This window comes from Cervus elaphus, chromosome 12, assembly GCF_910594005.1.
Source record: "Cervus elaphus chromosome 12, mCerEla1.1, whole genome shotgun sequence".
NCBI classification, from domain to species: domain Eukaryota; kingdom Metazoa; phylum Chordata; class Mammalia; order Artiodactyla; family Cervidae; genus Cervus; species Cervus elaphus.
The window spans coordinates 11,402,433-11,427,959 of NC_057826.1; the positions used below are offsets into that span (position 1 = coordinate 11,402,433).

The window sequence follows — 25,527 nt, forward strand, 5'->3', positions numbered from 1 at the left end:
TATTAAGTGCAATAATGTGTAAAAACACTTTGAAATATTTAAAGTCACCATAAAAATTAAAGCATTTCTTTCAAAAAATTAAAATATTTTTATTTGTTACCATTTACTCATTCGACATTTTTTAATTGTTGGAAAGAATCTACTGCTAAATTGGACCCTTTGATAAATGCTGTGACTACAGAAATAATTTTAGTAAGATATATGATTTCTACCCTCATGCCCTCTTAGAGTACACAGTCTGGAAGAGGATGAAGAGGAACTGAATATCTTAGTCAGCCTAAGCCAACCATAGGCTGAATGGTAAAGTAACAGACATTTATTTCTTACCAGTCTAGAGGTGGGAAAGTCTAATATCAAGTCAACAAGCTTAGTATCTGGTGAGGACCCTCTTCCTGGCTTGCAAGTAGCTACTTTCTGTGTGTCTTCATATGGTAGACAAAGAGAGAGAGATAGCTCTGGTCTCTTTCTCTTTTTATAAGGGCCCTTGTACTATTATAGAGACCCCATTTGACCTCATCTAAACCTGATTATCTCCCTAGAGCCCCACCTCTAAAAACCATTACACTGGGGGTTGGGATATGAGGGAGACACAAAACTTAATACATAACCTCAAGGAAAGTGGAGAGAGGAGAATATTTTCCAAGGCTTTGTGGTGGGAAGGAGGACTTCAAGAAGCCTCCAGGCTATTGTACAAAAGTAGGAGTCGCCATGCTACTGTACGAAGGTAAAAAATTGCTTTTATGCTGAAATGCTGAAGTAGGAGTGGACAAACAATAAAATCTTTGTAGAATGTGTTAATGATGTTGGTCAAAGAAGTCACTGAAGGACACTAAACATAATGTTATGGGATTATGTATTATTTATTATAATAAACAAATTATAATAAATTGTTTATTAGGTCATTTCTAATTCAGATTAGAAAGAGGAAAAAAGTGAAGTAGGTAAACCAGTTAAGAAGGGTTTTTTTTTAGTTCAGGAAGGGAGGCTAGGAGTTTGGAATAGAGTGGAGGTGGGATGATGTTGGAGAAAGATATATTGGGTTGGTTACAAACAAATATGCAGAGTACATCATGAGAAACACTGGGCTGGATGAAGCACAAGCTGGAATCAAGATTGCTGGGAGAAATATCAATAACCTCAGATATGCAGATGACACCACAATTATGACAGAAAGTGAAGAACTAAAGAACCTCTTGGTAAAAGTGAAAGAGGAGAGTGAAAAAGTTGACTTAAAGCTCAACATTCAGAAAACTAAGATCATGGCATCTGGTCCCATCACTTCATGGCAAATAGATGAGGAAAGAGTGGAAACAGTGACTGACTTTATTTTTTGGGGCTCCAAAATCACTGCAGATGGTGACAGCACCCATGAAATTAAAAGACGCTTACTCCTTGGAAGAAAAGTTATGACCAACTTAGACAGCATATTAAAAAGCAGAGACATTACTTTGCTAACAAAGATCCTTCCAGTCAAAGCTATGGCTTTTCCAGTAGTCATGTATGGATGTGAGAGTTGGACTATAAAGAAAACTGAGTGCCAAAGAATTGATGCTTTTGAACTGTGGTGTTGGAGAAGACTCTTGAGAGTTGCTTGGCCTGCAAGGAGATCCAACCAGTCCATCCCAAAGGAGATTAGTCCTGAATATTCATTGGAAGGACTGATGCTGAAGCTGAAACTCCAATACTTTGGCCACCTGATGCAAAGAGCTGACTCATTTGAAAAGACCCTGATGCTGGGAAAGATTCTTCTCCTGGGAAGGCAGGAGGAGAAGGGGATGACAGGATGAGATGGTTGGATGGCATCACTGACTCAATGGGCAGGAGTTGGTGATGGACAGGGAGGCCTGGCGTTCTGCAGTCCATGGTGTTGTAAAATATCGGACACAACTGCGTGACTGAACTGAACTGAAAAGAAAAACCTGAACAAAGCTTTTGGCCAACTCAAATACATATTTAGGTCTGGAGAGTGGCTGATGGATTGGCTTTGGGTTGGGTGGAGCTGAGACAGGAAGAAAAGTTTCCCACTTCATTGACTGATATTGGAGATCATAGCCTATAGACAAATGGTTGAATGTAAAACTTTGAAAGATCTGTTAAAGTGCAACACTTTATTGAAAGGTAAATTAATCAATTCACCCAAAATACATTTACTGAACTACTAATGGCAAAGTACTGGTCATATGATGGAAAACAATAGAGAAGGATGTAATTCTGCTCTCATAGTGCTTACAGACTAAAAAGGGAGAACATGACTAAAATAAATAGATAAAATCATCACGGGTTATGGTAACCCTGACTTATTTTCCTGTGGCTGCCGTAGCAAATGACTGCAAACCCGGGAACTTAACAGAAATGTATTCTCTAATGCTCCTGAGGACCAATAAGTATCACTGGGTTGAAATCCAGGTGTCATCAGGGCTGCCATCCCTTTAGAGGTTCTGAGGGGAAGCCCCTCTTTGCCGCTTTGAGCTTCTAATGACTGCCAGCATTCTTGGGCTTGTGGCCTCGTCATACCAGTTTCTGCCTCCATGATCATGTTGCTACCTTCTCTTTCGTGGTAACATCTTCTTCAGCCTTCCTCTTATAAAGAACACTTGTGATGGCATTTAGGTTTCCTCTGGAGAAGTCAGGATAATCTCCCCATCTCAAGATCTTTAACTTGATCACCATTGCAAAGTTTTTTCTGCCACATAAAATGACATATATTCCAGGAATTAGAGTGTGGGTATCATTTAAGGAAATATTTTTAAGCCTACTATATGCCTTATGAAGAAAATAAGCATGGGATTATGATGTGGAATTATGATGAGGATTTACCTGATGGCTGGAGGGGAGTGATGAGGAAGGCTGGTATGTTGGAGGAATGATTAGGAATGAGGTACATTGAAGAGAGAGATTGAGGTCAGATCAGGGTGCTGCAGGTGTCCAGATTTTATTCTAAATGTGTCAGGCACTCATCCAAGGAATTGAATAAGCAGGCAATGCAATTTTATTTACATGTTTATAAAGATCATTGTCTCTGCGGTAAAGAAAATTGGCAGGAGATGAATGGCAATGGAAGCAGGGCGATATGCCAAGAGGCTACTATGGTTGTTAGGACCAGAGAGGATGATGGTTAAAATGTGGAGGTGACAATGCAGATGTAGCATCTGGGACAGAGCTGAGATTCATGTTAGAGATAAATAATCAGGGTTTGATGGATCGGGCTTCCCAGTGGCTCAGATGGTAAAGAGCCTGCCTGCAATGTGGGAGACCCAGGTTCAATCCCTGGGTTAGGAAGATCCCATGGAGAAGGAAATGGCAATGCACTCCAGTACTCTTGCCTGAAGAATTCCATGGACAGAGGGGCCTGGTGATCTATGGTCCCTGGGATCGCATAGAGTCAGACACGCCTGAGTGACTAACACTGAAACACTAGATGGATTGGGTGTGAAGGGTGAGAGGGACAAGGAAGAATAAGGGAGGGGATTGCACTTACCTTTATAACTTTAATGTTAAATAACTGATGCTCTTACTTACTGACATGGAGAAGGGAAATGCAGGAGAAAACAGGAGTCTGCCTTGGGAATGTGGATCCTCGAATGACCACGAGGTTATGGAGCTGTCAAGCAGGCAGATGGATGAACAGATCTGGAGCTCAGTGAAGAGGTATGGGCCAAAAACATAAATGAAGGAATATTTAGCAGAGAGGTAGGAATTCAATTACTTGCCATCTCCTGCTTGACCACTTCCAATTTGCCTTGATTCCCGGACCCAACATTCCAGGTTCCGATGCAATATTGATCTTTATGGCACTGGACTTTGCTTCCATCACCAGTCATATCCACAACTGGGTGTTGTTTTTGTTTTGGCTCCGTCTCTTCTGGAGTTATTTCTCCACTCATCTCCAGTAGCATTTTGCGTACCTACCAACCTGGGGAGTTCATCTTTCAGAGTCCTATCTTTTTGGTTTTTCATACTGTTCAGGGGATTCTCAAGGCAAGAATACTGAAGGAGTATTATGAAGAAGGAGTTGTATGAAGAAAGTTAAAGAGAGAGGAAAAAACAACAACAACAACAACAAAAAGTTAGAAGGAGTGGCCAGTAACAGAGGGCAGACATACCCAGAAGAGAATATTGTTCTGGAAGTCAAGAAAGGAGAGTGTTTTATACAAGAGGGAAGACGGAAAAACGTGCTTTGTGTGTTTGACAACATGGAGGTCACTGACTTTGACATGAGCAGTTTCAGTGGAATCTGATGACAGTACTGAAGCCAGGTTGGACTGGTAAGCCATTAATAATAGGAAAAGCAAAAAGGTGAATGTAAGTGAGGATATAGAGACAGCACATAGACAACTTTCTGGAAGTTTTCCTGTGGAAGGGAACAGAAAATAAGATATAACCAGACAAAGATTTTAATTCTAAAGGAAGATACTATTAAGGCACATTTGTATATTTTCCGAATAGCAATGATATAATAGGAAGAATTTTGGTGACACAGTGAAAAAATACCTAAGTTAGTTCCACGGTGACCTTGTACTTGAGAAAAGGACCATGGTGACCTTGCTTGAGTAAATGAATATCAAAACTTTCAGCAGCTGCGTCAGCTTTCCAACTCCCTGACATTCACCTGTGTTCTGACACCTGCGTTCTGTCCCCTGGGAAGAAGACAGAGCCTTTTTAGCATTAACCAAACAATCCATGTCTATTTGAGAGGCTCTATCGTACCTAGTAGCTTTCTGGGCAGAGTCACTCCTGTTTATTACTTTGTTCTTTCCACTTGAGAAGCCCCAGAGTTTCTCTTATGATTTAAGAGGACTTTTCTTAAAATCAGTTTTGGTTTCGTTCCCATGCATTATACATCTTGCTAGCTATGATTGCGCCAGATCCTTTTCCTAGGTTCTAGCGGGGGTGGGATGGGAAGGGATCACTCATCGTCAGATATTCTTAAGTGCTTTAGGAACAGGACTAGTCCAAGACATCCCCTCCCTCATCCTCTACCCCACCTCCACATGCAGCTCCTAGCAATACAACACTCCATGCTTCCACCTATCTAGAATTGGATTATTTTTCCCCAAATAGGTGCATGGGCAAGGGGTTGACTGGAGGAGAGACTTCAAAGCCTTGAAAACATCAGCCTCCAGCCCCCAGCCTTACCTCTCCACTCTTCTGCCTCATGAGGAAGTTGTCAGGGTGTGAATACCAGTCCAGCCACCTACTGCTCTAATACCCCAATTGCTAGATTCATTGAAAATGTGTCTGAAATGTAGATGTTATTGCTAGAAAATGTTAAGGAAGAACTGGACTTTGTGGCTTCACGTTACATGAAGACATGGGATCTATGTTTTCAATCAGCTGTAGTTCTGTCGAGAAGGAAGAACTTGTTGAAAAGAGAAGGTTAGCAAGGGATGGAGTTCTCTTTCCTCTGCCCATTCATTACTAGGATTTGAATTTGAACAGCCCTGATTTGCAAGCACCAACCCTAGTGTTTACCTTGAGACTCCCCAGTCCGGGAATCTGGTGATTACTTCCCCATGAGAAGAAGCACATATATTATAAGGAATCAGGATAGTTAAGGTCAAAGTGAAGTGAAGTGACGTGGAAGTCGTTCAGCCGTGTCCAACTTTTTGCGACCCCATGGACTGTAGCCTGTCAGGCTCCTCTGTCCATGGAATTCTCCAGGCAAAAATACTGGAGTGAGTTGCCACTTCCTTCTCCAGGGGATCTTCCGGACCCAGGAATTGAATTTGGGTCTCCTGCACTGCAGGCAGATTCTTTACCATCTGAGCCACCAGGAAAGACCAAGGTAGGAAGGTCCAGGTACTATTTTACCAAAATGATTGGAATAAATCCAGAACTCCATGTCACATCCCCCCAAAAAAATCTCACCTTGGCGGGGGAGAGGAAAAGAAAACACATGACTTGGTTCCGAGAGTAAAAACACGTACTAGGTCAAAAGTCCATTGTTGCAGCCACGGGGCAAAAATCAGGCTTGATAATGATATTCATGAAACTGGAATGGTAGTGCCCCAGAAGAACCTGATTAAGAGTTGCAGTTAAGAGCCAGGGGTCCCATGGGGACATATTCTGACCTGTGTGCACACTGAGGCAGTTTGGAAACATTTCTAATCTTGGGTGAGCTTAGCAACTCAGGCATCCCTAGTGATAAAAAACAATAACCCCAAGGAGAATACTAATGCTAAACTTAACTACCCTCCCCACAACTTTGCCACAAGAGAATCATCATTTATATTTTGGATATTTGTATTTTGAATAATAATTTTAGCCTAGGATAACTAATCTATGATTTGCTCTGGCAACAGTAAATCCTTTATCTACACAGTATGCATTTAGACTTGCTTAAAATATTGTGTTCTTCCAAGATAGGCTCTTGTTTCATTGTTAACTTCTGGGGTGGCAAGAGAGAGTGATGTTTAGAACCATAATAATAATGGCAGACAGGGGTGTGGAGATGAGAGTGACTTTCCTCTGTTGAAGAATGTTCTGAAATGCCGGGCTGGCATTTTGATTCTCAAGTAAGAGTTATGTACTCTGACTACAGGCAGAGGTAAAACTTTCCAACTTCTCGTTGCTGAAGCTGAAAGCCCATAGTATTTCTACAACACTCTAAAGGAGAATTTGGATCAACCAAGATGATACCAGTTCTAAAACATAGCTCTGAAGCCATTTCCCATATCATCAGAACCCATAAGCCAGGTTCCATATTCAAGATCTCCAATAGGTCTTTGCTTATGTGGCTTTTCACTGATCAGTTAGCATCTACTTGGGAAGAAGAGACTTCCCTGGTAGCTCAGAGGGTAAAGCATCTGCCCGCAATGTGGGGGACCTGGGTTTGATCCCCGGGTGGGGAAGATACTCTGGAGAAAGAAATGGCAACTCACTCAAGCACTTTTGCCTAGAAAAATTCCATGGACGGAGGAGCCTGGTGGTCTTCAATCAGTGGGATCACAAAGAGTTGGACAGAACTGAGCAACTTCCTTGGAAAGAAGAGAACATAAGTGGAGCAAAAGAAGTGACAAGGCAGAGACAGGACATCACACCCAGGGACATTACCTCTAAATGCTCTGCTTCAAAGGTTTGCTTTTATTTGTTATTGGCTTCTCTTTCACTCCCAGAGAGGGTCCGGCAGAGCCTCATTTGAGATGGCTTTCAACTGTGGTTTCATGTAGAGGGTGACCTGTCAGAATCCAGTGGAGTACATGCAAGTGAAATGGAGCAGACACTGGAAACTGCCAGGAGACCAGAGGCTGCACTTTATTTCACAACCAGATGATGACAAGGAAAACCCAGAAGTCCAGGAATCCAGGCTGCCACGGAGACTTGGCAGCTAGACCCCAGGCCATGAGGCAGGACACCAGAGTTCAGGCAGACAGCGCTCCACCGGAGCTCCAGGCCGGCTGAATCATCCTGAACCGTGAGATGGGAAAGACGAAACCAGGTCAGGTGCTCCATTTACCAGGGGCCAGGGAGAGATCACAGTACTCCTTGAGGTTTCTTCTCCAGTGTTACCCCAGGCCAGGCAGCATCTGGAGGGCCCTAAGGGTTTCAGTAATTCTTGGAAGGGATAGTCACAGCCCATCAGATTGAAAGCATTACTGGGTATTCAGAAGCCAATTTCCAGGGCCAGTTGCAACTCTTCACCTTTATGTCCTTGAATCATGACCAATGGCTTGCCCTTCCTCTTTGGTGTTTGTACCATTCAGATATTTACTCTTTATTCTCAGGCACTCCCTGCCCTGGGTAAAGCCATTAATGAGTGAACAAATGTTTGCTGAAGTGGGTATCTCTGGGTTAGATACTGAACAGGGAACACACAAGTTCGGGGCCAGAGGCTCTCCCCACAGGGCCAGTGTTGTCAGTGTAGATTACTGTTGTCACTGTTACAAGATAAGGTAGTTGAGGGTAGATGCTGAATAAGAGGATGCAAAGGTAATAAGTTATAGAAGCTCAGATTACTGAACTGATTAGACAGAGTAAAGCAACGTTGACTCATGGAGGCGCAGTAAAGCTATTATTGAAGCCATCTTATTTGTTAGGCTTTTTGTGCTTTGCTTCCTAGAGTAGTACCTTGCTCATCTGAATATATCACATTGTATCTAGTACATTGCTTACCTTGTAGGGGCCGGTCTGCAAAGGTCTTTGAGCCTCTGGGCATATGGTTTCCCTTTCTGAAAGCCTCTCCCAGAACCACTACTCTCTTATTCCTGACACTTTTGCTAGAAAAACTCATGTCATTCAGTTTCAGGTTGGACATCACCTCCTCTGGAGGGTTTACCTAATTCTCCCTCCAGATGTTTTGGCTAGGTGTTCCTCTTCTGGTTTCCCACAGCGTCCTCTCATCTTCCTTGTCAAGACACTTACATCACTCACTGAATTATGTCTTCCCTTACTGCCCTGTAAACTTGTGGGCAGGAACGGGGTCTTGAGTTCACATGCCCAGAGCAATTCCTGGCTCAGAGTGGAAGCTTAGTAAATGCTCACTCTTTTAATGAATTAACACATGAAAGAGTGAATGCATAAAGGGAGGCATCATGAAGACATGGAGGCAGATGCTTTGGCTGTGTTTTGAGCTCCTTGCCTGGTCTTCAAATTGGCCCCCTTCTTCTGGCAATGGGGTTCCTCTCATCTACATCCACCTGGGAGGTCTCACTGGAGTGATTTGCAAGGAAGGGATGCAATCATCAGGATGTTTATTGGACCATCCTCTCCCACTAGGCTGGCTGTTACTTCACAGAAGTGGAAGACTGGGCAGGTTACAACTCACCACAGTCTTCCCACTGTGACTCTCTTTCATTTCAAGCCAATTGACAAATGTGTATTGACTTTTCTCAGTGCACGTTCTCTGTTGCCCTTGGCTTAACAAAAACCTGCACAACCATCCTCTGGTTAAATTTCTACGCTGTCCCCAACTTTACGTGTGAAGAAACTTAGTTACATAACATGCAGGAGGTCAGGCCAGGTTAGTGACACACATCCCTTTTGACCCAGAAGCATCTGGTTTACAAGCTGTGACAGGTTGTTCCCCCGCTGCCTTGGAGGTCCTGGTTCACTATCTCCTGTCAGTAAGGAATGAACGGGGGAAAGCATTTCCTAAGTTTGAGTTCCTATGACTTTCTTAGAAAATAAATACCAGCTTTTTATAGATCCTGATTTATTAGTCAAGCCAGCTTGCTGAGTGACTTTGAAAACGTTTGGAACCCATTGCTCTATTAACCATGGTCACAAAGGGGAGAAAGTGGGACTATTCACAATGTCAACCTTGGTTTTCTTTCACCTTCTCTCCACCACAACTCCCAGAGCTCCCCCTTGAAAGGCATGGCCATCTCTCAGGGCCCTTGGGACATTAGAAAGCCCTTATTTTCCTGGAATATCTTGGATTCAGTGTTCCCTTCTGCAAGGCTTTTCGCTTCATCTCAACAGGCACCTTACCTCTCAGAACTCCTCTTCCATTGTCTCTCCAAGATTTCTGAAATTTCTCCAACAAAGAACAAAGCCTTTCTTTGGTAATTAGTAACAAGTTTTGAACCATAAATACCCAGGGATGAGGAGCCAGTTGATTCAACTTCATATACATCAGATTTGTCCCCAAGGCTTGAGTTTCAGAGTGAATAGGGAATATAGAAGTAGATACTGATTTCACAGAGAATTCTATGGCAGGGAAGAAAAATATTAAACTGGAGATACCCAGAGAAGTTGCCATCTTCAAGGTTTGCCTTAAACAGTTTTCTCATAACAGTATTCATCTCTTTATCTCTTTTGTCTTCCAAACATTGCTGTGAAGATGAAAGTCATAGCAATCATAATATTCTTTTTGGAGGAATACTTAGGGCTTCCCTGGTGCCTCAGAAGGTATAGAATCCACTGTCAATGCAGGAGACCTGGGTTTGATTCCTGGGTTGGGAAGATACTCTGGAGAAGGGAATGGCTACCCATTCCAGTATTCTTGCCTGGAGAATTCCAAGGACAGAGGAGCCTGGTGGGCTACAGTCCATGGGGTCTCAAAGAGTCAGACATAACTGAGTGACTTTCACTTTCACTTTTTCATAGACATGGTGGGAAGAGAAGTACAAGTGGCCAGTTAGGAGTATACACCCAATGGTAGTCAAAGTCTTCCCATTTAGGGATTATACAAACATAAGAGAAAGCATCCAACCAGTCCGTCCTGGAGGAGATCAGTCCTGGGCGTTCATTGGAAGGACTGATGTTGGAGCTGAAACTCCAATACTTTGGCCACCTGATGTGAAGAGCTGACTCATTTAAAAAGACCCTGATGCTGGCAAAGATCGAAGGTAGGAGGAGAAGGGGACAACAGAGGATGAGATGGCTGGATGGCATCACCGACTCAATGGACATGAGTTTCGGTAAACTCCAGAAGTTGGTGATGGACAGGGAGGCCTGGCCTGCTGCAGTCCATGAGGTCCAAAGAGTCAGACATGACAGAGTGACTGAACTGAACTGAACTGAACTGAAGAGAAAACAGAAGGCAGAAACCATTCATGGTCTTTATTTTTGACACATATAAAGTATTCTTAAGTTGCAGGCAATATTCTTTAGCTGGCTGAATAGGGTTTCTCCAGGGCAATAGTCTCATATTTGTCTTTGTTTCCCAGAACCTAGCATTGGTCCTGGTGTTTATTATGTGCATAGTAAATATTTCCTGATTTGATATTCATATGTATTCCCTTTGAGATCCTTTGTATTTCATTTAACTAGGGCCTCTCAAGTTTTTATATTGGCTTTGTAAAATGTAAGGATGTTTCTTGAAATCTCTGTGGAATACTTTGCCTATTATTTGCAACAGGTCTCTTACTTGTGAGAAGCTCTCTTTTCCTTAGGAGAATAGGCTGAATAATATATGTGAAAGGACCAAAATTCCTCCAGAGATAAATACCCTACTTAAACTATTATCACCTTTTTCATTCATGCATGTCCCCTTGTTGTTCTCAGAATGTCCCTGTTTGGACAAGTGTTGAGAGTTTATCTAAGCTCTTCCATGGTAGTGCTGCCTCAGTTGCCATTTTATTTGGTCAAGCAGCCTGCAGGGGCCTTAAACTGACAGTAGCCCCTCACGCAAACACGCGCCCTAAATAGCAGCCATGGGGTCACAAGCAAAGGTGAGTTCCTGATACGACTTCCCCAGCAGCCCTTGTGAGCAATGATCTCTGCTGCCTCCCAGTAGGTATAGGCCTATGTTCCACTTAGATAAGGCCCCCATGGGGCTGGTCTTTCAGTTTGAACTGACCAATAAGGTCCTAGCCTGGGAACCCCAAAGCACTCCACCTATGGACATGTACTCCAGATCCTGCCTCCCTCTCTGTCTGCCTTGACCCCCGCTGTGTGGCTCTTCAAGGCATGCCATGTACTTCCTCCAGGACCTGTGAGTGATAAACTTGTTTATTTCACTTGTTCTTGTGGTCAGTGGTTGAACCATGGCTCATCATCTGGCGTCCTGTATTTCCACTGAACAAATGTTAATTTGGCAAAGTCGTAACAGCAATAAATTACACAGTCACTATAAAGCCCTTGGAGTCAGAAAACTTAGGTGACAGTCTTCGACTGCCCATTTGTGACCTCACACTAGCTATTTACCAACCTTGATGCTTTTGAACTGTGGTGTTGGAGAAGACTCTTGGGAGTCCCTTGGACTGCAAGGAGATCCAACCAGTCCATCCTAAAGGAGATCAGTCCTGGGTGTTCATTGGAAGGACTGATGTTGAAGCTGAAACTCCAATACTTTGGCCATGTCATGAAAAGAGTTGATTCACTGGAGAAGACCCTGATGCTGGGAGGGATTGGGGGCAGGAGGAGAAGGGGACGACAGAGGATGAGATGGCTGGATGGCATCACTGACTCAATGGACATGAGTTTGAGTAAACTCTGGGAGTTGGTGTTGGACAGGGAGGCCTGGCATGCTGCAATTCATGGGGTCGCAAAGAGTCGGACATGACGGAGCAACTGAACTGAACTGATCTCAGAATGAGTCCCAGTATCTTAGCTAAAGCAACATCATCTTCCTTTACCCAAGGGCTTGTTCTCATTCAGCCCATTTTGTCTTCCTTCCCTTAGTCACTTGCTATCTTAACTCCATTTTATTCTCTTCATAGCACTAATCAGTTCATGAATTCTAATTAATTTTTTGTGTATATATTGCCTTTCCCCTCACTCCTTGCCCCTCCTGCCCACATAAATGCAAGAACAGGGGTCAGATCATCAGTGAAGGGTGTCGTGGCTTCCTATGGCCTGGTCTGAATGCCCCACTTATAAAAGCGGAGCTATACAGACCATCACTCAAAGAAGCAAGGAAGAGCAAGAAAAGGTGGAGGCTGATGTGGTCCAACAAAGAGAGGAGTGGGACCGGAACAGGAAGATGAAGGTTAAACGGGAGCGAGGATGGAGCGGAAACTAGTGGGCGGCATCACTCTTGGCCCCCCTGACCTCGGTCCCAATAGAGAAACATATGATGATTTTGATACCAGGATACTTGAGGTGAAAAATGTTTTCAACATGACGATCAAAGAGGGAAGGAAGAGATCCGTCCATGTCCTGGTCGCTGTGGGGAACAGCAGAGGAGCCACAGGTTTTGCCATTGGGAAAGCCACTGAATGGGCAGATGCAAATACACCATGATATTTCCTTAACATTTAAAAGGACACATATCAAGATGAAGAAACAACCCAGAGGCTATGGCCTCCGCTGCCACCGAGCCATCACCACCATCTGCCGGCTCATCGGCATCAAAGACATGTACGCCAAGGTCTCTGGCTCCGTCAACATGCTCAACCTCACCAGGGGCCTCTTCCAGGGGCTCTCTCACCAGGAAACCCACCAACAGCTGGCTGATAAGAAGAGTCTCCATTTGTGGCATTCTGGGAGGAATGTGGCCCTCTGCCCATCGTGGTTGCCTCACCACGGGGGGCCTTGAGAAAGGATCCGGAGCTGGAAGATGAGGTTCCAGATATCAAACTGGACTGGGATGATGTCAAGGCCATGAAGGGAATGAGGTGCTCTGTGTGGTCAGGTTTAAAGAGAGCTGCCACATCTTTTTAAAGAGTAGGCCTCCCTCCTGCCTGGGTCAGCCTGGCACTGGGTACTTCCAGCACCTGGGAGAGAGACTCATCTTCTCACACTTTAGATTGTCGTTTTTTTTTTTTTTTTTAAAGGAAAGGCCAATCTTACATTTATTTACAAATAATAAATAATACAGATGTAATTGATTGAGCACGTCATACATACCAATCACTGTGATAGGAACTTTACATACGTGTCTTAGTTAAAAACTACTTCAAATATTTACTTAAACTAGTAAAAATCAAATGCATTGTGGAGGCAGGGCTTCTAGTCTGATCTGATAAAAAATAATGTAAAGTCAAGTTAGAGTTACTTGACTGTAACACACAATTAGAAAGCATAGGAAAACATACAAACTTAGTTCTTTTTGACTCTAGAAATTCTCTTTTTAGTAAACCTCTTTGTATTCATATTTTGGTGGTTGCTCTAGGTATTATTCGGAGAAGGCAATAGCACCCCACTCCAGTACTCTTGCCTAGAAAATCCCATGGATGGAGGAGCCTGGTAGGCTGCAGTCCACGGGGTCGCTAAGAGTCAGACATGACTGAGCGACTTCACTTTCGCTTTTCCCTTTCATGCATTGGAGAAGGAAATGGCAACCCACTCCAGTGTTCTTGCCTGGAGAATCCCAGGGATGGGGGAGCCTGGTGGGCTGCCATCTATGGGGTCGCACAGAGTCGGACACGACTGAAGTGACTTAACAGCAGAAGCAACAGCAAGCCAGGGCTCTGTTTTCTTCACTCCTGTAATCCTAGAAGAATATTTAGAAGATCACCTAGAGGAGTACCTAGTATACTTGACTTGCTATACAAATATGATGGTTAACTAACCAAAGTCAAAGACTTTTCATGCTAAAGAGGATAGATGCTAGAGGAGAAAGTCTGATATTCATTTTTTTAAAAAATTTATTGCACTATAGTTGAATACATGTTGTGTTAGTTTCAGGTGTAATTTTCTCTTTCATTAGATCAGTCTTATATTACTTCACTGTGGTCCAACTGAGTTTGTACAGATTAAATGTTTGACATTCAACCTGTCTGAAGTGTATTAATGAAAGAGAGTTTGCCAGAAGAAAGGAATAAAAAAAGCAAAACTAGAATAAGAAGGACTCTGTTTTCTATAGGAAATGTCAGTTTTCTCATCTCACATGTGGAGAAGACACACTTTCTTCATATTTCCCATAATGGGAAGTTCTCATATCAAGCAGACTACTTTTTTTTTGAGGAATGTCTTTGAAACATATAGTAATATCATCACATGGGGTTCAGCTTACCCTCCCATTTGGGCTGTTAATTATCATTTTGGTTTCTTCTCAAAGAGATCTGTCATCGTCACCAGTAACTGGTAAAGGAGGTCAATTTTGTGTTTCCTTTTGTTGGTGAGAGGAGTTAAGGGCAAAGGACAAGTGATAAGCTTTTAAATCAAATCCATTCAAAAGCATTTCCTCTTAGAAAAGCAGATTGTGTAGTCCTAGCCAATGAGATGGTTAAGTTTATGCATCAATTTGTTTGGACTAAGGAATGCCCAGATAGGTAGTTTAACATTAGTTCTGAGTGTGTCTGTGAGTGTTTTGGGGTGTGCCTGAGTGTGTCCATATCTGTGTATGTTTCTGGAGGAGACTCACATTTGGTTCATACACTAAGGAAGCTGATCATTCGCACCAAGGCCAGTGGACTTTATCTGAGCCATTTAGGGAGCTAAATAGAATGAAAATTTATTGGAAGGGCAGACCTGTTCTCTTACTGGCCTGGGACATCCATCTTCCCCTGCCTTAACCATCAGCATCATTGGCTTCCCTGGACTCCCAGCTTGCAGATGGCGGATTGTGAGGTTTTGCAGACTCTGTGACTGCACAAGCCAACCTCTTACAATAAATCTCTTTTATACATCTGTATATATTCTATTGATTGCATTTCTCCGGAGAACACTGGCTAATAGAACCAACATTAGACTAATGAGGAAAAGATAGAAAATATTTACTTTGATAAGTTGTAGTATAGCTGACTCCCTGTGATAAAAGTTTTTATTATAACTTTTAAAATCACAGGTTAGTTTGTGCTCTTCCTCATGAAGGAGCTTATAATTCTTTGATTAGTTTGCTCTAAAATATTATAGAAAATGCTGGCTGTGTGTGACTCAGATGTTATGTGGAGGAACTGGGTGAAAGCTAAAGAAATTGTCTGGGCTTTAAAATACCACATATTTATCATTGCTATTGTTGTTCTTTTCTACAAATCCTAAGCTCAGACCTCACCAGATTTTAACTAGAAAAGGAAGTTACATTTCCATTTATACCAAAATTGTAGGGCACCAAGCTCAAGTAGGAAATTAGTACTCCTCATGATATCCTGTGGGCTTCCCAGCTGGCACTAGTGGTAAAGAACCCACCTACCAATGCAGGAGACATAAGGGATGTGGGTCCGATCCCTAGGTTGGGGAGATCCCTGGAGGAGGTCATGGCAACCCACTCCAGTATTCCTGCCTGGAGAATGTCAAGGACAGAGAGCCTGGCAGGCTATAGTCCATAGGACTGCAAAGAGTTGGACATCTCTGAAGTGTCTTAGCATGCATGCATGCATGACATCATGTAGTTATTTCTCAGAGTGCCCAAGGTAAAGCTTTCCTTGTACAAGGCAGTCTTTGAGCTATAGCAATATTTTGGTGGCCACTATGCTTTTTCTTTCCTGACTGAGTAATTACCATTTAACTATAGCCTCTGAGAAGCAACTTGAGAGAGATTCATTATCTTTGTGAGAAATTCAGCATCCAAACCTGTAGTAGACCTGGTGTATGAGTGTTCCTTCCTCACAACTGAACATCATTACTCAGTATTTATGCTCTTGTTTTAACCCCTTCCATATGCACTCTGGCCTTGACCATGTGACTCTAGCCAAAAAGATTCAGGTCATTAGTAAGTGCTTTTACCAATGCTGGATATTCAATATTTTGTTCTATTGGATATTCTGTTTTAGAATCCAGTTGTCAGGAAAGGAATTGTATTACCTTGAATCTACCATGCCTTAAGAGAGCCCAAGTTAGTCATGTACAGAGGCCAGAAAGTGCATTGAGAAATCTGAGAAAGAACTAGAACCAGGGTTCCAAACACATGACCTCTGTTCAACTACCCCTCACCACTTGAGGCCTCCCACTGACGGCTCCAGGCCTTGAGAAGCAGTGATAAACCACCCCTACTGTACCTGCCAGAACTCAGAGAATCATGAGCAAATGAAATAATGGCATTTTTAACCTAATAAATTTTGAGAGATGATTTGTTAGGCAGCAGTAGATAATGGAAATAAAACCACTGTCTTCAGAATTCCCTAATGCTGCTGGGCCTGTATAGAAATGGGTAAAATTGCTTATAGCTAAAGGGTGCCCAAGCTGAATTTCTCCCCTGGTCTGACTTTCACTGACCTTAGTTAGGTCACATGCTCATCAATGACCTGATCACTCTTGGCCAAAGTATTTTCCCAGGCCAGGGGTACATATTCTCCCCTGGAATGTCACCTGAATCACTGAGACGGGGGTATTATTACAATAAAGGGAAATAAACTTTAAGCAGACAGAAAAGACAGGTATCTATTGCAAACAAATAAAACCAATGCCAAGTTTCGGTCCATTGTCCAAAATTTCAATAATAGCATATCCTAAAGAAGAGTCATTATTTCCATCATAACTTCATGACTCTTTGGCCAAAGAGGAGTAAACAGAGATAAGACATATCAGAATCTGATGCTATTCAAGGGTGTTAGCTCCAAAGAATTCTGCTATATTCTCTGCTACTTTTGGATTTCCAGGTGGTTTCTATAACCAAAATGGCCTCCTTACATCTCTGTCTGGCCAGAGTCCTTACTCGTAGACTCCTGGAAATTGATTCGGCCAAGATAATTTTTGTATCCCCCACAGATACTTTCATTGACAGAGTTGCACTTTCTGGGAATGAGATTTGAATGAAATTTTGCTCTATATGAAATGTGAGAGATCTCCAATGAGAAATACAAAGTCCTGGGGTTTGTATTATTAATTGTTCTCTGGGTTTCACTTCCAGAATACAAGATAACTTTAGTCAAGGTGCTTTTCGTTAAGACCTAAACTGGAATTTAGGGCATGAAATAACCAGCTGACACTCTTCTCTTCCCTAAAATGCAGTCCCCCTGGCTGCCACACACATATAATGCCACAGCCTGGTTGGACTAAGAAGCCAGGTTTGCTCAGAAAAAAAGTTCAAGTTTTTCTAACCTTTCTTTCCCAAGGCCAGGATTCTTGTCCACAACCTGAAAACTGCATATTAATAATGTAAGTCTGTGTTTGGTGGGTTGGAAAAATAAGGATGTATGGTAGACAGCTTTTAGCTTTGCTAGTCCAGAATCAACATTCTTTACTTCTGATAATGACACTTAGAATTTACTTTTGAAAATTACCAGTCCCTCACTCTATGTATGTTATATAAGATGGATCTATGCCCCACTTTAGGGATGAGCACCTCACTTCAACCTAACAAATCTGTTCTATTTTATTGCCATATTTGTTGGTTCAGCGTTGGAAAGATCTAATTTTTACCAATGAGAAGAATTTTGTCACAATTGTTTCAAGAAACAATGTACTTTTCCTACTGATCATGGGATGAGGAAGAGGTGCCTTGAGTTAGTGTAGGGGAACACCACTCTGGAGAAGATCTGACTAAAGGTGATGCCACACAAAACAGAACAGAATTAAGAAATGGAAAGAGAATGGAGACATAGTACTGACGATATTGAGTCTCCAGATCTAGCTATGCTTGAAGCCAATTTTTGCTTACAAAGGCCAATAATCTCTACTTTTGACTTCCAATTTGAAGCTAAAAGATGCAACTCAGTGAATTTCAAGCAGTGTTTCTTAACTTCCTTCTTCCTTGGACTGGCCATTGTAACCCACAGACTGGGGAATTAGAGATGGGGATGGCTAAATTGGGGGGCCACAGGGGATTTTGATTTCTTTTGGTATCTAACATGCCAATAAACACCATGGTTTATCACAAGAAACTCTAAATTGGCCTCTGCACTGCTGGTATACGCTACTCTAGGTAGTTCTTCATGCTGTAGTCAGAGTGAACCTTTCAACATGCAAATCTAATGATGTCACTAGCTTGTAGGATGAATCCAAATATCTTAGCATGTTCACAAGGCCCTTTTGTTTTAACTCTTGTTTACCTCATCAGCTGCTGCGATTCCAGGTTCTTTCTCATCTGCCGCCTTCCCCACCCTGCTTCTCTTCACCCAGACGTTTTGGTGAAGTCTTTGGTTCTAAGTCTTGTTCTAAGTCTAACTGCTACTACTTCCCTTAACCCTTCAAAATTATGTTCTAAGTCTTATTCCAAGTCTGAATGCTGCTACTTCCCCTAACCCCTTTAAAATTGTTACAAACCCCCTAGTGTATGCTCTGGTATTACAATGCAGACAATGGAAGATACAATTATATAATATGGCACGTGGTCCTACTAACCACACTATATGTCCTATTTGGCCAGGGACCATAAATGCCTCAATCACCATTGCATTTACAGAACCTAGGTGTCACTTACATACATTACTGAATAAATGACTAAATGAATATACCTATATATATTCATTCTAACCTCCAGGAGCTGTCTTTTTTAACATTCTAGACTGACTTATACTGTTAACTGTTCATGTTAATGCTTCTTTTAAAGGCCAGAAAAAGGAGATGTGAGTACAGGATCCCATATTTTCTTTTTATGAATTTCTATAAGTGGAAACTTCTTTTCATTCCCAGGAGCTCGGGAATGGTTTGGAATGGTTATCCAGGCTCACTCCTGTATCTTTCTGAATAGTCTCCAAGGATGAGGAGTCATGAAGATGAATGGTGAGAAGTCTACTTCCGGTGGGTCACCTTCCTCTATGGAAGGCACTGCTCACGACCAGAAGGGCCAGTCTGTCTTGATCTCTTGGACTGGAATGTGCTCACGCCCAGAGGTGTGCTGTCCTCTGGTCCTCTTTCTCTTTTGATGCCCAGGCATTAAACCCACTGGGGTGGACGTGGGGACTGTCAGTTTCCAGCTTCTTGCGTGTGACGAGGAAGATAAGTGAAATGAGGCTAACTGTCTTGAGTACAGGGGTAGTGGATTGAATAGTGCCTGCCCCTCCCCCTGAAATACATGTCCAGGTTCTAACCTCCAGAACAGGTAAATGTGACCTTATTTTGGAAAAAGGCTTCTCACAGATATTAAGTATCTTGAGATGGAATTACCCTAGATTTATAGTGAGCCTTAAATCCAATGACAGACACAAGCAGAGGGAGATTTGAGATGAAACACAGGAACGCAGGAGAGAAGGCATGGAAAGACGTAGACAGAGACTGGTTATGCTTCCGCAAGCTATGAAGCCCCCAGAATAGCAATTTAAGATGGATCTTAAGCATACTAGGCTGCCCTAGTATGCTTTACTAAATATTATCAATTAATGGTATTAATTGATACAATTAGCATATGGAGAGGAGAAGGAAATGGCAACCCACTCCAGTGTTCTTGCCTGGAAAACCCATGGAAAGAGGAGCCCGTCAGGCTCGAGTCCATGGGGTTGTAAAGAGTTGGACACAACTGAGTGACTTCACTTTACTTTATTTTATACTTTACCATAGGTAGAAAGGTTCCCTCACAACATATTGTAGTAATTATTATATATGTTTATATATTTATATTTTAAATATGAAAATTTGTCTTTATATTACATATGTATATTTCAAATTATTGAAAGTGTGTGAGTTGCTATATTTTAACAAATCATCTGAGTGCCTAACATTGCAGCAGGCACTATTCCAAGAGGTGGGTCTACCATGGTGAATATGGTAATCAAGGTCCCTGCCTCATACAGTTTCTATTCTAGTGGGAGAGACAAGAAATAAGCTAAAATAAAAACAAAGCAAGGTGGCAAATACCTAGGGTTGGGATATGCCCATTAAAATAATCAGAAAAGATCTCGCTCATGAAGTTGCACTTGGGTTGAGAATCAAATAGTAGGAATGAGCCAGCCAGGTTGAGGATGTTGGGAGAGGGGAATGAAAACATCTAAAGCAGAAGGAAAGATTTTCCTGGTGGCCCAGTGGGTAAAACTCTGGGCTTCCTCTGCAGGGCCACAGATTCAATCCCTGGTCAGAGAAGTTCTATATGTAGTGGGTTGTGGGCAAAATAAATGAAGAGGGAAGATTCAGAGAAATGGTCCTAAGGCAGTAATGAACGTGGTGTGTAAAGTGTTTGGATTATTCTAGGCACAAGAGTATCCACTGGGGATTTTAAGCCAGTGAATGACATAATCTGATTTATGCTTTTTAAAAGATCATGTAGATAAATGGCTGAAGTCATTCTGAGTTCAAGGATTTGGTTCATTCTTTTCATATAAAAAGTTTTTCCTGTTTAATTTTTTCCATTAAAAATGTGAACTAAATGACCCCTCCTTTGCGGCATTATTTTGAGCAGTTGACTGTATTGGTATAAATTCCTCTGCAAGTAAAATAAAATCTTAAGACACACTGTCACTTCCCTTTATAGACAAACAATCAGTGTGGTGAGTTGTCCTTGAAGGCAATCAAGCTAAAATGTTCCTTCTGTTCCCTCCAAGATTCCCTGAACCCAGGCAGGCTGGATGTGCGCTGATGAGGTGGAGATGGAGTCCTGTGGAAAGAGAAGCCAGCTGGGACTTGAGCGGTGGGGAAGTGCCAGCTTGCTCTTGGCCTCTCCAGTAGAAAAAGCCAAGTCACTCAGGGGCCAGGCAATTGTACTCCATGCATGGTTTGCTACTAATTGTGCAGCCGAGGAGGCCCGGAGCACCTGGGCCTGTTTGCAGTGCAAGCTAGACAATGCAAGAGAATAAGCATTTCTCACAACCTCGGTGACAACCCGTTTGGGATGAGCATGGGGTCTTTAACCTCTGGGGACTCCCCAGCCAGATGTTCTCATTTTAAACTCTCTTCTTATGATTGCACCAAGGACGTACCTGCACAAAACAACCTTCTAGACCAGAGGAGTGCGCCTTACTTGCAGACAAGAGCCCTACTTTCTTCATTTCTCCTCCTCAGCTTCCCCTGGATTTTACTCACTTTAGAGAGACCCATATACACAGATATGAGTACTGCTGAGTTAAATTTCAATGAAAAGTGAGTCAGGAAATGATATGGAAGTTTCTACAGAGCGGCATGTGACAGTAAGTATTAATAATCTGATTCTTTTCAAGGTATTAAGCATATGGCTGCAATATCCAGTTGCATTGCATCATAGTAACTGAATAGTAACTGAATAAGTTTTTTTCTGTTAATCTAACTTTTGTCCTCTAACTTCTGGCATAGGTTTATTTAGGAAAGATATTGTTCCACCTTTGCTAGTCATAGATGATGATAGTCACAAAAAAATAGCTTAAGTGGGATTCTAATTCATTAATGATTCTTCTGATCTGGTTTTCTGAAAGACCGGCAGTGTCCGTATTAAACCTTACATCTGAACCTGAGCAGAATTTATCATCTCTGCATTTCACACATCTTCTTGGATCTACAAGAAGGAGTCTCAATGTTCTCCTCTTATTTTATTCTACTATTTTCAGATTTTTTTCTTTTTAGCTGAAATTATGTTGACTACTTAATTGCTGGTAATTGGTGTCAATGAGATTTTTTTTTGATGCCAAGAATTTATCCCCTTGATTTTCCCATGGAATTCTTTCTCTTAAATGGAAATAGTCTGGGTTGGGTTGCAATTCCTCACACCTGTGCTTGTCTGCTATGGTCTTTTCCCACTGAAAATCCTTCTTATATCCATGTCTGGCACATGACCTGAGCTTGGCAAACAAAAGCATTCCCTCTGTTCCTTCCAAACTTCTATGAGCCCAGATAGGCTGGACACACATCTACACTTTAGTTATTGACACAGGAAGATGATAATGTTTGGAGACCACGTTCATTTCAGCACGTAAACGGGGATGGAAGTTGCAGAGGAAGGAGAGCCAGTACTGCTGGTGGCGACAGAAGGGACCTTCAGACCAACTTTTCCTCTTTTGCGCATGAGACAGTTGTATTTCCTCTTCTGGCTTCAACTATCATAGTACCCTTATTTCCTACTGTTTCTAAGCTGGTCTCGCAGCATCCAGTTCATTTGTTGGTGAATGCCTGCTGCCATTTACCTGAAAAGTCCTTCAAATAAATCCACTCTTATTCAAAATAGCCAGAATGAGGGTCAATTTTGCTTGCAGATTAGAACTCCCACTGACCCTTTTTGATCACCTTCAGGAGGTGATTCAAAAAAAAGTCTCCTTAATAAAAAACATGAATTTTCCATAAATGAGCCTGTCAATTCACTTAATATTTATTAAATGCCTGCTATTTTCTAGGCCCAGGGGCATTAAGATGAAAAGTAAAATATAAGATAGTCTATACTTTCTTGATGCTTAGAGTTGGAAGAAAATCATTAAAAATCTGTGAATAAATATGAAATTATGACCATTATAAATAGTAAGAAGAAAAAAGGCATAATGCCATGGGAAATTACATTGGAAGGAATTAACTTACTGAGTGAGATCAGAGAGACTTCTACCTTCTGATGAAAGCTGTGTAAGCATTAACTAGATGGAAGCTGAAGAGAAAAGGAGAGCTGGATTTCTCTTCAGAGAAAGAACCTTAGAAAGACCATAGGTAAGGGCGTCCCTGGTGGCTCAGTGGTAAAGACTCCACCTGTCAATGCAGGAGACATGGGTTAATTCCTGCACTGGGAGGATCCCCTGGAGAAGAAAATGGCAACTGACTCCAGTATTCTTGCCTGGGAAATCCCATGGACAGAGGAGACTGATAGGCTACAGTCCATAGGGTCGCAAAAGACTGACACAATGACTAAACAACAACAACAAAGGCGTTAAAAATGCATTAAAATGTAAATTTTAAACCTTGATGAAGAACATATATTAAACCAGTATTTCCATTAATCCAGTGACAAATAGATTCAAGGGATTAGATCTGAGAGACAGAGTGCCCAAAGAACTATGGGTGGAGATTTGTGACATTGTACAGGAGGCAGTGATCAAGACCATCCCAAAGACAACAAAATGTGAAAAGGCAAAATGGTTGTCTGAGGAGGCCTTACAAATATCTGAGAAAAGAAAAGATGCAAAAGGCAAAGGAGAAAAAAAAAGATATCTCCATTTGAATGCAGAGTTCCAAGGAATAACAAGGAGAGATGAGAAAGCCTTCCTCAGTGATCAATGCAAAGAAATAGAGGAAAACAATAGAATGGGAAAGACTAGAGATCTCTTCAAGAAACTTAGAGATACCAAGGGAACATTTCATATTAAGACAGGCACAATAAAGGACAGAAATGGTATGGAACTAAAGAAGCAGAAGATATTAAGAAGAGGTGGCAAGAATACACAGAACTGTACAAAAAAGATCTTCATGACCCAGATAAGCATGATGGTGTGATCACTCACCTAGAGCCAGACATCCTGGAGCGTGAAGTCAAGTGTGCCTTAGGAAGCATCACGCTGAACAAAGCTAGTGGAGGTGATGGAATTCCAGTTGAGCTATTTCAAATCCTTAAAGATGATGCTGTGAAAGTGCTGCACTCAATATGCCAGCAAATTTGGAAAAATCATCAGTAGCCACAGGACTAGAAAAGGTCAGTTTTCATTCCAATCCCAAAGAAAGGCAATGCTAAAGAATGTTCAAACTACCACACATTTGCACTTATCTCACACACTAGCAAAGTAATGCTCAAAATTCTCCAAGCCAGGCTTCAAAAGTACATGAGCTATGAACTTCCAGATGTTTAAGCTGGTTTTAGAAAAGGCAGAGGAACCAGAGATCAAATTGCCAACATCCATTGGATCACTGAAAAAGCAAGAGGGTTCCAGAAAAACATCTACTTCTGCTTTATTGACTATGCCAAAGCCTTTGACTGTGTGGATCACAATAAACTCTGGAAAATCCTTAAAGAGATGGGAATACCAGACCACCTGACCTGCCTCCTGAGAAATCTGTAAGCAGGTAAAGAAGCAACAGTTGGAACTGTGCATGGAACAACAGACTGGTTCCAAATTGGGAAAGGAGTACGTCAAGGCTGTATATCGTCACCCTGCTTATTTAACTTATATGCAGAGTGCATTGTGAGAAGTGCTGGGCTGGATGAAGCACAAGCTGGAATCAAGATTGCCGGGAGAAATATCAATACCCTCAGATATGCAGCTGACACCACCCTTATGGCAGAAAGTGAAGAAGAACTAAAGAGCCTCTTGATGAAACTGAAAAAGTTGGCTTAAATCTCAACATTCAGAAAACTAAGATCATGGCATCCAGTCCCATCACTTCGTGGAAAATAGATGGGGAAACAATGGAAACAGTGAGAGACCATTTTTTGGGCTCCAAAATCACTGCAGATGGTAACTGCAGCCTTGAAATTAAAAGATGCTTGTTCCTTGGAAGAAAAGTTATGACCAACCTAGACAGTGTATTAAAAAGCAAAGACATTACTTTGCCAACAAAGGTCTCTCTAGTCAAAGCTATGGTTTTTCCAGTAGGCATGTATGGATGAAAGAGTTGGACTATAATGAAATCCGGGCACCTAAGATTTGATGCTTTTGAACTGTGGTGTTGGAGAAGACTCTTTGAGAGTTTCTTGGACTGCAAGGAGATCCAACCAGTCCATCCTAAAGGAAATCCGTCCTGAATGTTCATTGGAAGGACTGATGCTGAAGCTGGAGCTCCAGTACTTTGGCTACCTGATTTGAAGACCTGACTCATTAAAAAAGACCCTGCTGCTGGGAACAATTGAAGGCAGGAGGAGAAGGGAACAACAGAGGATGAGATGTTTGGATGGTATCACCAACTCTACGGACATGAGTTTGAGTAAGCTCCAGGAGTTGGTGATGGACAGGGAAACATGGTGTGCTGCAGTCCATGGCGTTGCAAACAGTCAGACACGACCGAGCGACTGAACTGAACTGAATTAGTTATTCAGATTCTAGTGGTCAAGAATGAAGCACTAGTCAGATACATGTGTATTAGGGAATTGGCTATCACTGGGGATGCTATCTACGTGGGCCATTAAGGATGAAGTATCACAGTTACTGGATTAAGGTTTTTTTCTGACATTAAAGCCAGATGAAGTATTAGACACACTAGAAAAGAGAAAGGCACTGAGGAAACTGAGCTGATCTTGCCAGAGAATAATGGGATGTGCTGTAAATAAAATAAATTTCCCAGGGTTGATCTAACTAAAAAAAAAAAAAAAAATCACAAGAAAATCTCTGCAAAGAGCATCCTCCAAACTTTTTATTTTCAGCAATATTGACCATTACAAAAGTTCAGAACAGCTAAATAATTTTTGCAGGTTTTGGATAGTGAAAGGTAATGATGTAATGATAAATAACTAGAACACAGCACAACCGGAAATGAGGCATGGACCAAAATTCAACTGGCAAAAATTGGAGCAAT

General features: G+C 42.0%; 1 pseudogene; it reads left to right on the forward strand.

Moving 5' to 3' along the window:
• Positions 1–3,523: 3,523 nt before the first annotated feature.
• LOC122705068 lies at positions 3,524–13,047 on the forward strand (annotated as a pseudogene).
• Positions 13,048–25,527: the final 12,480 nt, after the last annotated feature.